The sequence below is a fragment of the Pistacia vera genome, unplaced genomic scaffold (genome assembly GCF_008641045.1).
Source record: "Pistacia vera cultivar Batoury unplaced genomic scaffold, PisVer_v2 Contig942, whole genome shotgun sequence".
Taxonomy (NCBI): Eukaryota; Viridiplantae; Streptophyta; class Magnoliopsida; order Sapindales; family Anacardiaceae; genus Pistacia; species Pistacia vera.
In genome coordinates, this window is record NW_022196826.1 from 176,311 (window position 1) to 190,367 (window position 14,057).

The following is a 14,057-nucleotide window of genomic DNA, read 5'->3' on the forward strand; positions in this document are numbered from 1 at the left end:
ACAGTTAAAAAGTCATTAATGCTAGCTGTTAGCCAATCTAGAAGAACAAATAATTCTAAAATATTAGAGGCTTTTTAGCTCTTAGCTTTTTGCTCCTTTCGATGATCAAGAGAGATATCTCCCTAAATAAATGAATACACTGGTGAAATTGCAATAATATGAGACAAAGAGCAATGGCCTGCTATGTACTATAGTAATTAATCTCTTTAGAATTTGTACTCTTGTGTAAACCTAACTATATGTAAATTTTATTATTTTTATGATATAGTTTATATTATCAGCTTCTTTCCTTGTAAAAACCGTCAAAAGTGTTTTCCAGAGATTTTAGTTACCAAGAGGCTAAATAAGGCATATGTTACAAACGGCTAGAAGCTCTTATATATATGATCTCCAAATTTAGGAGAGTAGGAAGAACCTGAAGTCCACAGCTCTAAATGGCATTGAAATTCTTATTTCAACTTCTGCCATTGTTACTTATCGTGTTCTCAACATTACAAGTAAATGTAACTGCAACATATCCGAGGCCATTAAGATCTCTTATAATGAGGAGATCTTTGACAACTGATGAGAACTCTTACTCAGATCTCCCATCAGACTTTGTTGCATATAATTACACGCAAACGCTGGATCATTTTAATTATAAACCAGAGAGTTATGCCACCTTCAACCAGAAGTACATTATCAACTTCAAGTACTGGGGTGGCGCAAATACTAGCTCTCCTGGTTACAAAACTATACACATAGATATACGGTGGCTCAATGCCATTTGGATCCACAGATGAAGCGTACCGAAATTCCAGTACTCTTGGATTCTTCAGCTCAACTCAAGCTTTGCAGATTATGCGCAGTTGATCATCGATGTTAAAAAGAATCTGTCAGCAGAAAATTGTCCTGTTATTGCTGTTGGGGGATCTTATGGAGGAAGTAAGTTAACTACTAAATCTACCAAAACAATGTCGCATACTGGCATTCTAACAATCACTATGTTATATGTTAATGGTCTCTGTTTCATTTTTTTTTATTCTTAAAATTCAGTGCTTGCATCTTGGTTACGCCTGAATATCCACATGTTGTTATCGGAGCTTTGGCGTCATCAGCACCAATACTTTACTTTGACGACAATAACACCTCAAGATGCATACGCTGTTGTTATCTCCAAGGATTTCAGAGTAAGAAATTAACACCACACAACATTGTCCTTATATAGGCGAGTCTAGCTAGTTAACTATATATATAGCCTCTCTATAAAATTAATTTTATGTATTGTAGGATCTGAAAACAAAAATATTGAACTGTTAACTTTAAAAGAACCAAACAGTGAAAAACGCCTATGAAACTGATATTGTAAAAATAGAAAAAAATGATTTTTTTGTGCTTGCTAATTATCCAGGCTTTGAAGTTTAATTTAAAAAAGATATGAGATCCCTATGAGTCCTTTGGCTTTAGAATTCCGTGTCTCAAATGACGTACCTAACACTCTGCTTTTTCGATCAGTGTTTTGGCTTTTTTCATTTATAGAACAGAAAATAGCTTCTTTTTTTTTTTGGGTGAAAATGGAGTATTTTATTTACACTTGTTGGAGATGCAGGAAACTAGCGAGAATTGTTACAACACTATAAAACAATCCTGGTCTGAAATTGATAGAGTTGCCGCCCAAGCAAATGGTATTCAGAACCTAAGCAATATTTCAATACTTGCAGGTAAATCAATTAGAGTCCAAATCAGTTTACAACAAAAAAACATATATAGCAATTGATGAAAAAAATGATGATGTGTTGTGATTCTTGGATTCTATGCATTTTACGGCCCTTAAATTCATCATAGAACTCAAGGACTATTTACGAGCAGTGTATACGTTCTCGGCTCAGTATGATAATCCAACAGATAATCTAGGAGGTAAGGGTGCAGTGGCATCGATGGAGCACCGCAAGAAACTTATATTCTCTCAAAATTGCTGGTGTCAATGCTAGTCGTTTTGGCGGAGGACAATGCACTGATATATTTGACCTTAACCAGATAATAAGAGGGGGTGGGATTGGCAGGGATTCAGAATGATTAGTTATTTTGGCTTTCTACATATCTTATTAAAAAAAATGCTACAGGAAATTTGGAGTTTAAGTTTTCTGACACAATTGATTGGATTGGATCAACACATTCGAGTCTTATTTTTCTGTTGAACCTCATTTTAATATTCTGGTTATATGGCTTCCTCTATATTATCTCTCAAATGCATATATGCATGGGGTGTGGAAATATCTGTGGAAGAGATATCATGCTGGGCTGTTTTTTTTTTTTTTTTTTCAAACTCAAAATCGCAATTACATCAATCAACAGTAATGATCTACATCAAGGGACGTCAATCAAATTTGTTTTTTGTTTTTCTTTATTGGATCTTCTCTTTGTACTCTTTATAGCATTCTGCTGACATTACTTCCAGCAGCTCGCATAATTTTTTTCTAATGATCTTTAATTTCTTTGGCGCAATGGCTTGTACGCGTTTCAGAGGTGCACTGAGATGGTAATGCCGATTGGAAACGGAAAGAATGATACGATGTTTCAGGCATCGCCTTTTGACATGGATGACTACACTAAAACCTGTCAAGACCCTTTGGTGTAACCCCAAGACTTCATTGGATTATACAGAATTGGTGGCCATGTAAACATTTTCAATTCTTTTTCATTTTCAGACTCATTTTAAAATCAATAAGTAACCATAAAAAAGAAACTCATATATCAAGTATATGATGGTTCAATATACAATGTGCAGGATATAAAATCGGTACTTGGAAATTTTGCAAGCAACATTCTATTTTCCAATGGACTGCGAGAACCATATAGTGTGCAGGGTAAAGGACAAAAAGTCTCGCCTCCTGCTCAACTCATAATATGTTCATTATTTCATCAAACTGCTATTATCTTTATATTACACCTCAGGGTCTTGGAGGACATATCTGCACTGTTGTAGCTGTATACACAAATGAAGGATTATTATTTATATTCGAATTTGAAGTGTTACAATTTCTTTTTTATTTAATATTTGACTTGGAACTCTTCTGGTATCAGGAGCACACTTCTTGGATTTACTTACTGCTACTTCAAGTGATGCCTGAACGGTTAATGCGCAGAGAGAGAAAGGATCAAAATCATTGAACTTGGATTGTGATACAATGCTAAACTTATCAGAAAGACTAGCAACTAGATTGATTTATAGTACCCATGTATATGTTATGAGATGAATCAAGTGCTTTGTAATTGATTTACATATATGCTAAATTTCTAACTGTGTTACCATAAATATTTGGATGTAGGGAACGAGAAGAATGTTTAGGTAATGGTTATTAGTATCCTACAATATCTGATATATATCATACGATACAATTTGATTACAGATCATTAACAATATGCATCAGAAAGTGTATCAAAATATTTGATATGTTAATATGTATCATTAAAAATATCGATACAAATCGATATGACTTTATTAACTTGAGTCAAAGGCTCAAAAAAAATTTCAGGTCGGAATCGAGTCACACCAACCGGTTCACTAAAACTTGCCCAAATTTATCCATTTGCATGGAGAAAGTGAAGAGGAAAATGTGTTGTCCATTTTACATGAATAATAATACAAATGGAGATAATTATTGAAATTAATCCTGGAAATGATATGAAAAGTTGAGAGAAAATGATATAGATTCTTAATTTGTTTATTAATTGATTATGTAATATATAATTTAAAGCTAATAATACCACAAAATCCTTTAATTAATCTTGAGGATGATATTAATTTTTAGAAATTTGATTATTTTATTAATTTTTTTTAAAAAAAAGCATATCTTAAGATATGATACAATATGCGATAACGATTCGAAAAATTAGGTTTTCGATATAGAGACGATACGCGATTTGACGACTATGGTTGAGATTATAGTAAACCTACTTGAAGATCAGCCCAAATGCTCTACCCTATCTCTTTTATCAGTAAACTATAATCAAATTAAATGAGGGTAAAAATGTGATTTTATGCGTCTTTCTTTTTCTTCAAACGGTTTTTAAAGAAACGTTTTAATGTTTTAAAATAAAAATTTATGTATTGAAAAGTAATCAAGATTTTATCAAGCAAAACAATCTTAATTCATTTAGCCTAAGTTACATGTCAATATATATCCCTCTATTGCTTATCCTAAAACATTATACAACAGTAACACTGTTCTGGCTATTATTAATTAGCCTAATGTTAAAATATAATTTACTATTCTAGGAAACTTCACTTGACAAATTAAGAAGTTACAATTACCTTATCCAGTGACCTCAAACTTACACTCCAAAAAATCACTATTGAGTGACTAATGGTAAAAGAATAAAAGTAGATCTAACATGATCTCCTAAATTTGAGTCTTTTAATGGTAAAAGAGCAAGAGAAAAATCTAACATGGTCTCTTAAGTTCGAGTCCCCACGATTGCTAATAGGGATGACCACTAGAGTTTTTACTCGTCGGTTTGTTTCGGGGGGTTTTAGAGATTAGTTGAGATTAGCGCAAACGGTTTGAACACCCTCAATCATTAAAAAAAAAAAAAAAAAAAAAACAAAAAAAACCTACTTACGCCCCAAAACATTATATCACAAGGTCAATTCATTAATTATTGCGAGTACATCAAAGATGAATCCGATAATTAATATCAAAATTTCAGGTTATGTGATGTCTCTTCATCAATTTTTTTTAATGGTCAATCTAGATAGCTTCCTACATTAACGAAGTAGAAATTTTAGAGGATGTGGAATCTCATCCAAGAAATTCTTCTACAAATAGCTTCCAAAACTGAATTAACGTATCCTCTTTGACTCCTTCTAATAAACCTTGTGCTTACTTGCGGAGCCAGCATTAGCCAGCGTTGGCAACAGTAACACACAACACACACAACATATAGCCAAATGACACAATAAGCATAGCATAGAATATATATATATATATATATATGCTATGCTATGCTTAATTGTGTCATTTGGCCTGGGCCAACCGTAACAGTTAAAAAGTCATTAAGCTAGCTGTTAGCCATCTAGAAGAACAAATAATTCTAAAATATTAGAGGCTTTTTAGCTCTAGCCTTTGCCCTTTCGATGATCAAGAGAGATTACTCCCTAAATAAATGAATACACGGTGAAATTGCAATAATATGAGACAAAGAGCAAAGGCCTGCTATGTACTATAGTAATTAATCTCTTTAGAATTTGTACTCTTGTGTAAACCTAACTATATGTAAATTTTATTATTTTTTGATATAGTTTATATTATCAGCTTCTTCCTTGTAAAAACCGTCAAAAGTGTTTTCAGAGATTTAGTTACCAAGAGGCTAAATAAGGCATATGTACAAACGGCTAGAAGCTCTTATATATATGATCTCCAAATTTAGGAGAGTAGGAAGAACCTGAAGTCCACAGCTCTAAATGGCATTGAAATTCTTATTTCAACTTCTGCCATGTGTACTTATCGTGTTCTCAACATTACAAGTAAATGTAACTGCAAACATATCCGAGGCCATTAAGATCTCTTATATGAGGAGATCTTTGACAACTGATGAGAACTCTTACTCAGATCTCCATCAGACTTGTGCATATAATTACACGCAAACGCTGGATCATTTTAATTATAAACCAGAGAGTTATGCCACCTTCAACCAGAAGTACATTATCAACTTCAAGTACGGGGTGGCGCAAATACTAGCTCTCCCATCTTCGTCTATACAGGTGAGGAGGCTCCAATTACCAGGGACATCCCTTTGTGGATTCATTATTGATGCTTGTTCGCGTTTTAAAGGTCTCCTGCGTATATAGAGGTGAGTAAGTGTTTAATTACAAACGATTTAAGACGTTTAATATGATGGTGATTATAAACATAGAGTTGTCCGCAATGGGTGCCAATGTAGATGATGACATGCAGCTATACATATAATTTGACGAAGATGAGTTCTAAATCTTCATCACTTGCTCTGTTTCTCAAATGCTTTTAACAATATTATACTTGGATTTAAGGACGACTTGGAAAAAAAAAGCCTTATATATATTAATTAAAGACTTAATCTGCCGGAAAATGAACGATAATGACTTGTTACAAAAAACTACTACAGCATCGATATTACGGTGACTCAATGCCTTGGATCCGAAGATGAAGCGTTCCGAAATTCCAGTACTCTTGGATTCTCAGCTCAACAAAGCTTTGGCAGATTATGCGCAGTTATCCTGATGTTAAAAAAGAATGTCAGCAGAAAAACTCGCCTGTTATGCTCTTGGGGGATCTTATGGCGGAAGTGAGTTTAAACAACTAATTTCTACCAAAACACGCCCATACTAGCATTGTCGAGATCGGATAACGGATTATTTAATTGACAGTCGGTTATTTTATTCTTAAAAATCCAGTGCTTGCATCTTGGTTACGCCTGAAATATCCTCCTGTTGCTATGGGAGCACTGGCATCGTAGCACCAAATTCTCACTTTGTCGACATAACACCTCAAGATGGGTAACCTGTTGTTGTCACCAAGGATTTCAGGGTAAGAAATTTTCACACACAAAAGACAACTAACTGTCATTAATTTATCTATCCTGAATTTCAAATGATGTAACTACTAACAGTTAGCTTTCTAACCTTTTTTTTTTAAAAAAAAAAAAAAAAAAAATGGTATAGTATGTTTACATGACAATTGTTGGGTAATGCAGGATACTAGCGAGAATTGCTACAACACAATAAAAGAGTCTGGTGTGAAATTGATAGAGGTGCAGCCCAGGCAAATGGTCTTCAGAACCTAAGCAATATTTTCACTACTTGCAAGTAATCAGTTAGACCCAAATCAATTCTAAAACAGAAGAATAATATAACACTTGATGAAAAACTGATTGATGTGTTTGTTTCTCTTTGTTCGACATTTTAAGCCTCTAAATTCGTCAAAAGAGCTCAAGGACTGTTAGAAAACAGTACAGGTTTCCGCTCAGTATGATAATCCACCTGATTATCCAGTGAGTACGGTGTGCAGTGCCATCGATGGAGCACCGCAACGAACTTATATTCTCTCCAAAATTGCTGCTGGTCTCAACTCTAGTATTTTCGGTGGAAGACAGTGCAATATATACTTGACTTTCAACGAGATAATAGAGAGTGGGTGGGATTGGCAGGTATTCAGAACAATCATGCTATCTTTTTTTCTCAATCTCGTAACGTAAAAAATGAAAAAATTAGATCTTTCTAGTCTTTTAAAGATTTAATGGTGCAGTACATTTTTAACTATTTGTGGTTAAGATCAATGTTCTGAAACCCGACCCGCATAGGTTTAAAATTCCAAAAAACACCCTAAACAGCACTGCGGTGTAGGCAAATAGGGTCTGTTTTTGACAACAATATACCTCCCCAGTCACCACGAAAACCACATCCTCAACTACACCATCACCCCCCCGTTAGCCTTCCAATCGCCAGCAACAACGGGTTTTTGGCAACTATTTTGAGATTTCGGTCGATTTACTCATCGGAAATCACTCCATCGCCACTATTCCACTCACTGGTCATTCCTCTTCAAAAGCTTAGGTAGAAACTAGTTCAATCGGGTAGGCCGGGCTGGGTTCCTAATCATTGGTTAAGATTTATTTCCAGTTTATTATTTTAATTAACCACAATAAATAGCAGTATATGTTTAGGAAAACTTAGGTAGAATTAACCATAAGGGGTTACCTAATGGTCAAGAAGGTTTGCTCACTTTTTTAGTTCAAGAGTCATAGGTCAAATCTTGGGGCTACCTATCACAACCTGGTCCATTGAGCTTGTACGGTGTTTAAAGTTATGGGAATAGTTGAGGTCCGCGCAAAGCTAGTCTAAAAAACACCCCTGTAGACAGGTGATGATCGAGGCCAATGGATGGGATGAGGTGGTTTTGGTGGGGAGATGACGGTGAGACAAATGGAGGGGTTTGGGATGATTTTTGGTAGCGGGAACGATTGAGAAACTAAAACGAGAAAACCTTAGGAGTGGTGGCGCGACGGCGATCGCACGAGCAATCAAGCTCCGGGGTGTTGGGGTTTTTAGTGGGGAGATGTTGTGAGACCAATGGAGGGTTCGAGGTGATTTTAGGCATTGGAATCCGTCGAAATGAGGGAGAAAGTGCCAGAATGTGAGAGGGGGTGGGGTAGAAGGAGCAAGGGGTTTGTAATTTTGAGAGCCGATTTTCGCCTTTTGTCGGTTAAACTGGTGGCAGGCCCAAGTCTCGGTCTAACCAGTTAAAGTGGTCGAGTTGGGCGGGTTCCTAATCAAAGCTAGCCATTACTTTACTTTTTCTAATTCTCTTTGTTTCATCTCTGTCACCTCAACCGTCGTTGTCTTTGCTATCTCTCCACCATCAGTACTGTCTCAACCAAACAGTGGTTGAACCAAAGTCTATCGTGATGGCTATCGTTTGTCATTCATCACAAATGGTATCGTCGTGGAGCCTAAAAGGTCTTCATTGGAAGGAGTCTAAACATGTGCACGAAAAGTCAAGATACCTTATGCTGTCAATTCAAACTAACACTGTCCTTTTTTAGGGACTATTTGCCAGTGAAAAATGAAAGTGCCCTCACGTATGGATTGAAACCATAAAGGACTAAAATTCTCTCTTACTTACCCAAAAATATAGATTATAGATTCTCTCTCTATCATATGCACAATCAGGCTTTGGACATATCTGTAAATAGCTATCATTGTGGCTGCTTTTTTTTTTTTTTTTTTGGACCTCTATTTACAGCCCAAAAACGTACGATTACTGCCATCAAAACGTATATTTATGAGTGTGTTGCATTTAGAACTTCTATATGTTAGGGGAGGTCAATCAAATTTATTGTTAATTATTTGCTTTACGCACCTTTTCTTTGCAATCTTTATAGCATTTGCATCATTTTTTTGTACAAGATATCTTAATTTTCATAAGGATTTCATTTCAATTCCATGGCGCAATGGCTGTGTTGGTGTGTTTCAGACATGTACTGAGTTGGTAATTCCAATTGGGATTGGAGTGAATAATACAAATACAATGTTCCAACCATCGCCATTTGACAGGATAAATATACCAAAACATGTCAAGCTCTTTTTGGTATAAACCCAAGACCGCATTGGATTAATAAGAATTTGGTGGCCATGTAAACTTTCTATACCTTGAATAAAATCAAATTTTCAATTCGGTTTTTATTTCACCTTTAGAATCCACACATAACATCTAAACAAGAAAACTCATATATCCAGTATTCCACGTGCAGGATATAAAATCTGTACTTGGAAAATTTGCAAGCAACATCATATTTTCCAATGGACTCCGAGACCATATAGGTCTGGAGGGTAAAGAACCAAAAGGCTCTCAACCCTTCTGCTCACCTCATAATATGTTCATTCTATTACATCAAACTAATTTATCTTTACTTAAACAGCAGGGTTTTGGAGGACAGATCGATACTGTTGGTAGCTGTAATACAAATGAAGGATAAATTTAAAAGTGTAAAAAAATTCCTTTTCATCGTTTGTTCAATATTTGACTACGAATTTCTCTGGTATTAGGAGCCCAATGTGGACATACTTACTCCTAATCAACTGATCCGGACGGTTGATTGCAGCAGAGAGAGAAAGAGATCAAAACATTGATTTTGGATTGCTGAGTACAATGCTAAACTTATCAGGAAGACTAGCAACTAGCTATATAGTTGATTTGTACGCACCATCTAGTTAATTATGTAGAATGAATAAACGCATTGTAATTTATTTAAATCTTAAATTTTCTAACTGTATTATCATAAAAAATTGGAAGAGGAGATGAAGACTGTGTAGATTATGCGATCTACCTTCTAGATAAGCCCGAAGGCTTGTAGGTGGAGATAGTTTGGACATAATTATTGAAATCAAATTGAATGGCAACGTCGACTATTAAAGTGCTATATTGTTGGAAATCTTTTCATATTCACAGAAAAAAAAAAAAACAATTAAAACTTTAAATACTTGTAGAATTTTGATGCCTTTTCAAACTCTCATCACATGTTCACTATTTTTAGCCATCGCGTTAGACTGAATGACCAAACACTTGTAGATTTTATGTCCTGCACGTGTGTAATATGGATATAGGACCGGCCGGCAAGGTTCTTTTTTTTTTTTTTTTGTCGGCTTAACGTCAAGAAGAGGAAACTTGTGCGATAAAGTGGAAAAAAAAAAAGATGCTAAAATTTTTAGATGCATATTAAGAAGCTATATTTGATAGTTGAATGAAATAAAACTGACCATCCAAACTTATAATGACACGTATAGAAAAAAAAAAAAAAAGCATTATTCTTTTTTTATAACCGAGGGTGCTGGGTTAGCTTAAGCACACCCTAACAATCTCTCGGGATCTTAGAACTGTTGACCAGGGTTAAAAATTCCAGTGGCTATCCGTATTAGCAAAAAAAACAACATTATCTTCGTGATTTCGTCAAAAAATCTTCGAAATTTTTTTTTCCTTGAGGTTTTTCTTTATTTATTTCAGGATAATCATGTTGTACAATAATAAGAAATGAATGAAAGTGTACTTTTTATAAGAAAATAAAGCAAGAAAAATTTGGAACAGAACCTCTATAAAGGATTTGCTTTCATTTAACTTACAAATTCCATGCCCTCTTACTTACTTCACAAGTTAAAATTCTGAGAAGTCAACTAATAGGAGTCAAAATTAGATGTATGGTCCATATAAACCTTTTGATTCAGCAGGATATTTTAAGTGTTTTTTTCTCACAAGCATGTTATTGTTACGCGTTAATCAGAAGTAGTAACTCTAAAAATTGACTCGTTTGTATTTTGCCACGATTAATTAGACTGTTGTTTTGGCCTGCAGCTCGGCTTATTTTCTCATTTACCATTGTTGGCCTCATATTTTCGGCTTAAATACCCGCATATTGTGCTTGGAGCTTTGGCCTCCTCTGCTCCTGTCCTGGATTTTGATAACGTTACTACACGGACTACATATTATGGTGTTGTCTCTGGCGCTTATAGAGTAATATATTCATATAAAAACTAATTTCTTTTTTCGTTTTATCAACTCCTCTTCCCTTCAAATATGATATTGACAAGAAGATATTATGGGGTTTTGTAGGAAACTAGTCAAACATGCTACCAAAGGATAAAAGATTCCTGGTCTGAAATTGATAGAATCGGTTCTATGCCCGATGGCCTTTCAAAGCTAAACAAGAAATTTAAAACTTGCAGGACATAGCATAAACTGGACTGGATATATATTTTTCTTGATTATTAAGGTTTTGATTGGTACTAATGTCTTGTATTTTCTTCGAATAGCCCTTTTGATAGTACTGATGTATTGAAGGAGGCCTTGAAGGATTTTTACAGTACGGCAGCTCAGAACAATAACCCACCAGTAACAGTATGCACCAACCGATGACGATGGCAAGGACGGTAGGGGCTGGGAATGGCAGTTATTTCTAATTACTAAATTACATATTAAAATTGGCATTGTTTCTTCTCCTCCTATAAGCATCTAATAGTTGATATTGATCTTAATTAAAGATTTATATGAACATTGTTTCCTGCATTTCTTTGAACGAGGACGAGAATGTAGAGGAATGTGGAACCTCTTACCAAAATTCTTCTATAAACAGCTGTAAAAACATATAAGGTCACGTACATATATCTTCATTCTCTCCGTCAAATATTAAACCTCTATGGTTTTGTACTATGTTATTGTTATTTACTATGCTCCGGCGTAGCCCAACTGGAACCATTATAAATTATAAAATTTAAAGCTGTTTGCCATTTCAAAAGAACAAATGGTCGGCTACATACCATGGGAATCAATCCTTTCTTAGAATTTGCACTTACGCATTATGAACTAATTATAGTATAACTTCTATAAATTAATAATCTGTATTATGTAATAATTTCTTACGGTCCGACTTGGGTTGGTATGTTAAATTAATAAAATAGTACTTTTCTAGAAAATTTTACATGATTATGTAGTACCATTCATATCATAAATAAATAATTTTTTAATTGATTATGATATTTTATTAAAATATGACTTTATTGTTATTTGTTTTTTCTTAAAATTTTTCTCATTACGTCTAAAAGTTATGGAGTTGAATTCTTGAATTGCAATAAAAAATTATAAAATTTTGTTGATGCTTTAAGTGCTTTCCTTACGCATAACAGGCTCCAAAGCTATTGTATCATCCTCATCTTTGTTGAATACATTTAATACAAGTAAACATATCAAGTACAGTGAATACATTTAATTCAATTAAAATTATAAATGCATATTTTTTTGTTGAATAAATATATCTAATTAAATAAATGCAATTATATACAATGAATATTATTTAATTAAGCACATAAGTATAATGAATTTATTATAGACCATGAATATTATTTAATTAAATACATAAGTACAATGAATTTAAATTAATGTTTTAACGTATATTTAGTGGATTAATTTATATTCAATTGATTAGATTGGTACAATATAATGAATTTTTAGTTAATTAAATATATGTTCATCGAATGGTAAATATACTCTATAAATCAATAAATTATTGATTTATCTATTAATTAATAGAATTTATATGGTTATTAATTGATAAAGAGTATATAGTTACCTCGTAAAGACCAAATTTCTTTTCCAGAAATTCTAGATTGATGACGAAGTAAACAAGAACATATATATAACAACGGCGAGAAGCCCCTGAAACTAACATCTATATGATCTCCGAACTTCAGGACCTGAAGTCCACAGCTCAAAATGGCATTGCAAATTTTATTTCAACTGTTGCCAATGTTACTCGTGTTCACAACATTACATGTACATGTAACTGCAACATATCCTAGGTCGATTAGATCTCATCAAATGGGGAGATCTTCCGACAAAATCACATCAGAAATAGTCGCATATAACTACACGCAAACGCTAGATCATTTCAATTATAAACCAGAGCGTTATGCCACCTTCAACCAGAACTACTTCATCAACTTCGAGTACTGGGGCGGGGCAAATACTAGCTCCCCCATCTTCGTCTATACAGGTGAGGAGGCTCCAGTCACCTCAGACATCCTTTTGGCTGGATTCATTAATGATCTTGCGTCGCATTTTAAAGGTCTGGTGATGTATATGGAGGTAAGGATGTGACAAATATACAGTTAAACTTCTTTCCTTTTTTTTTTTTTTTTTTTTTCTGCTCGCTGGATGCTACAAGCTTTCTGTTTGTTTGAAGGATCTGAGTGTCATATTATAGACCATTGTATCGTGAAATTAATTTGAAAAAGAACCACATAAGCCTACATTAGTTTTCTGCGCTAGTGGGTGACAAGATGGCAAAACTCTTGCTGGAAAATTGACGATAATGACTTGTTACAAAACTATACAGCATAGATATTACGGTGGCTCAATGCCATTTGGATCCACAGATGAAGCGTACCGAAATTCCAGTACTCTTGGATTCTTCAGCTCAACTCAAGCTTTGGCAGATTATGCGCAGTTGATCATTGATGTTAAAAAGAATCTGTCAGCAGAAAATTGTCCTGTTATTGCTGTTGGGGGATCTTATGGAGGAAGTAAGTTAACCTACTAACTTCTACCAAAACAATGTCGCATACTGGCATTCTAACAATCACTATGTTATATGTTAATGGTCTCTGTTTCATTTTTTTTATTCTTAAAATTCAGTGCTTGCATCTTGGTTACGCCTGAAATATCCACATGTTGTTATCGGAGCTTTGGCATCATCAGCACCAATACTTTACTTTGACGACATAACACCTCAAGATGCATACGCTGTTGTTATCTCCAAGGATTTCAGAGTAAGAAATTAACACACACAACATTGTCCTTATATAGGCGAGTCTGGCTAGTTAACTTACATATATATATATATATAAGCCTCTCTATAAAATTAATTTTATGTATTGTAGGATCTGAAAACAAAAATATCGAACTGTTAACTTTAAAAGAACCAAACAGTGAAAACGCCTATGAAACTGATATTGTAAAAATAGAAAAAAATGATTTTTTTGTGCTTGCTAAATA

General features: G+C 34.2%; 2 pseudogenes; both read left to right on the forward strand.

Annotated features, from left to right (window-relative positions):
* Positions 1-426: 426 nt before the first annotated feature.
* LOC116120732 lies at positions 427-9,697 on the forward strand (annotated as a pseudogene).
* A 3,069-nt stretch (positions 9,698-12,766) lies between these two features.
* On the forward strand, positions 12,767-13,831 carry LOC116120733 (annotated as a pseudogene).
* Positions 13,832-14,057: the final 226 nt, after the last annotated feature.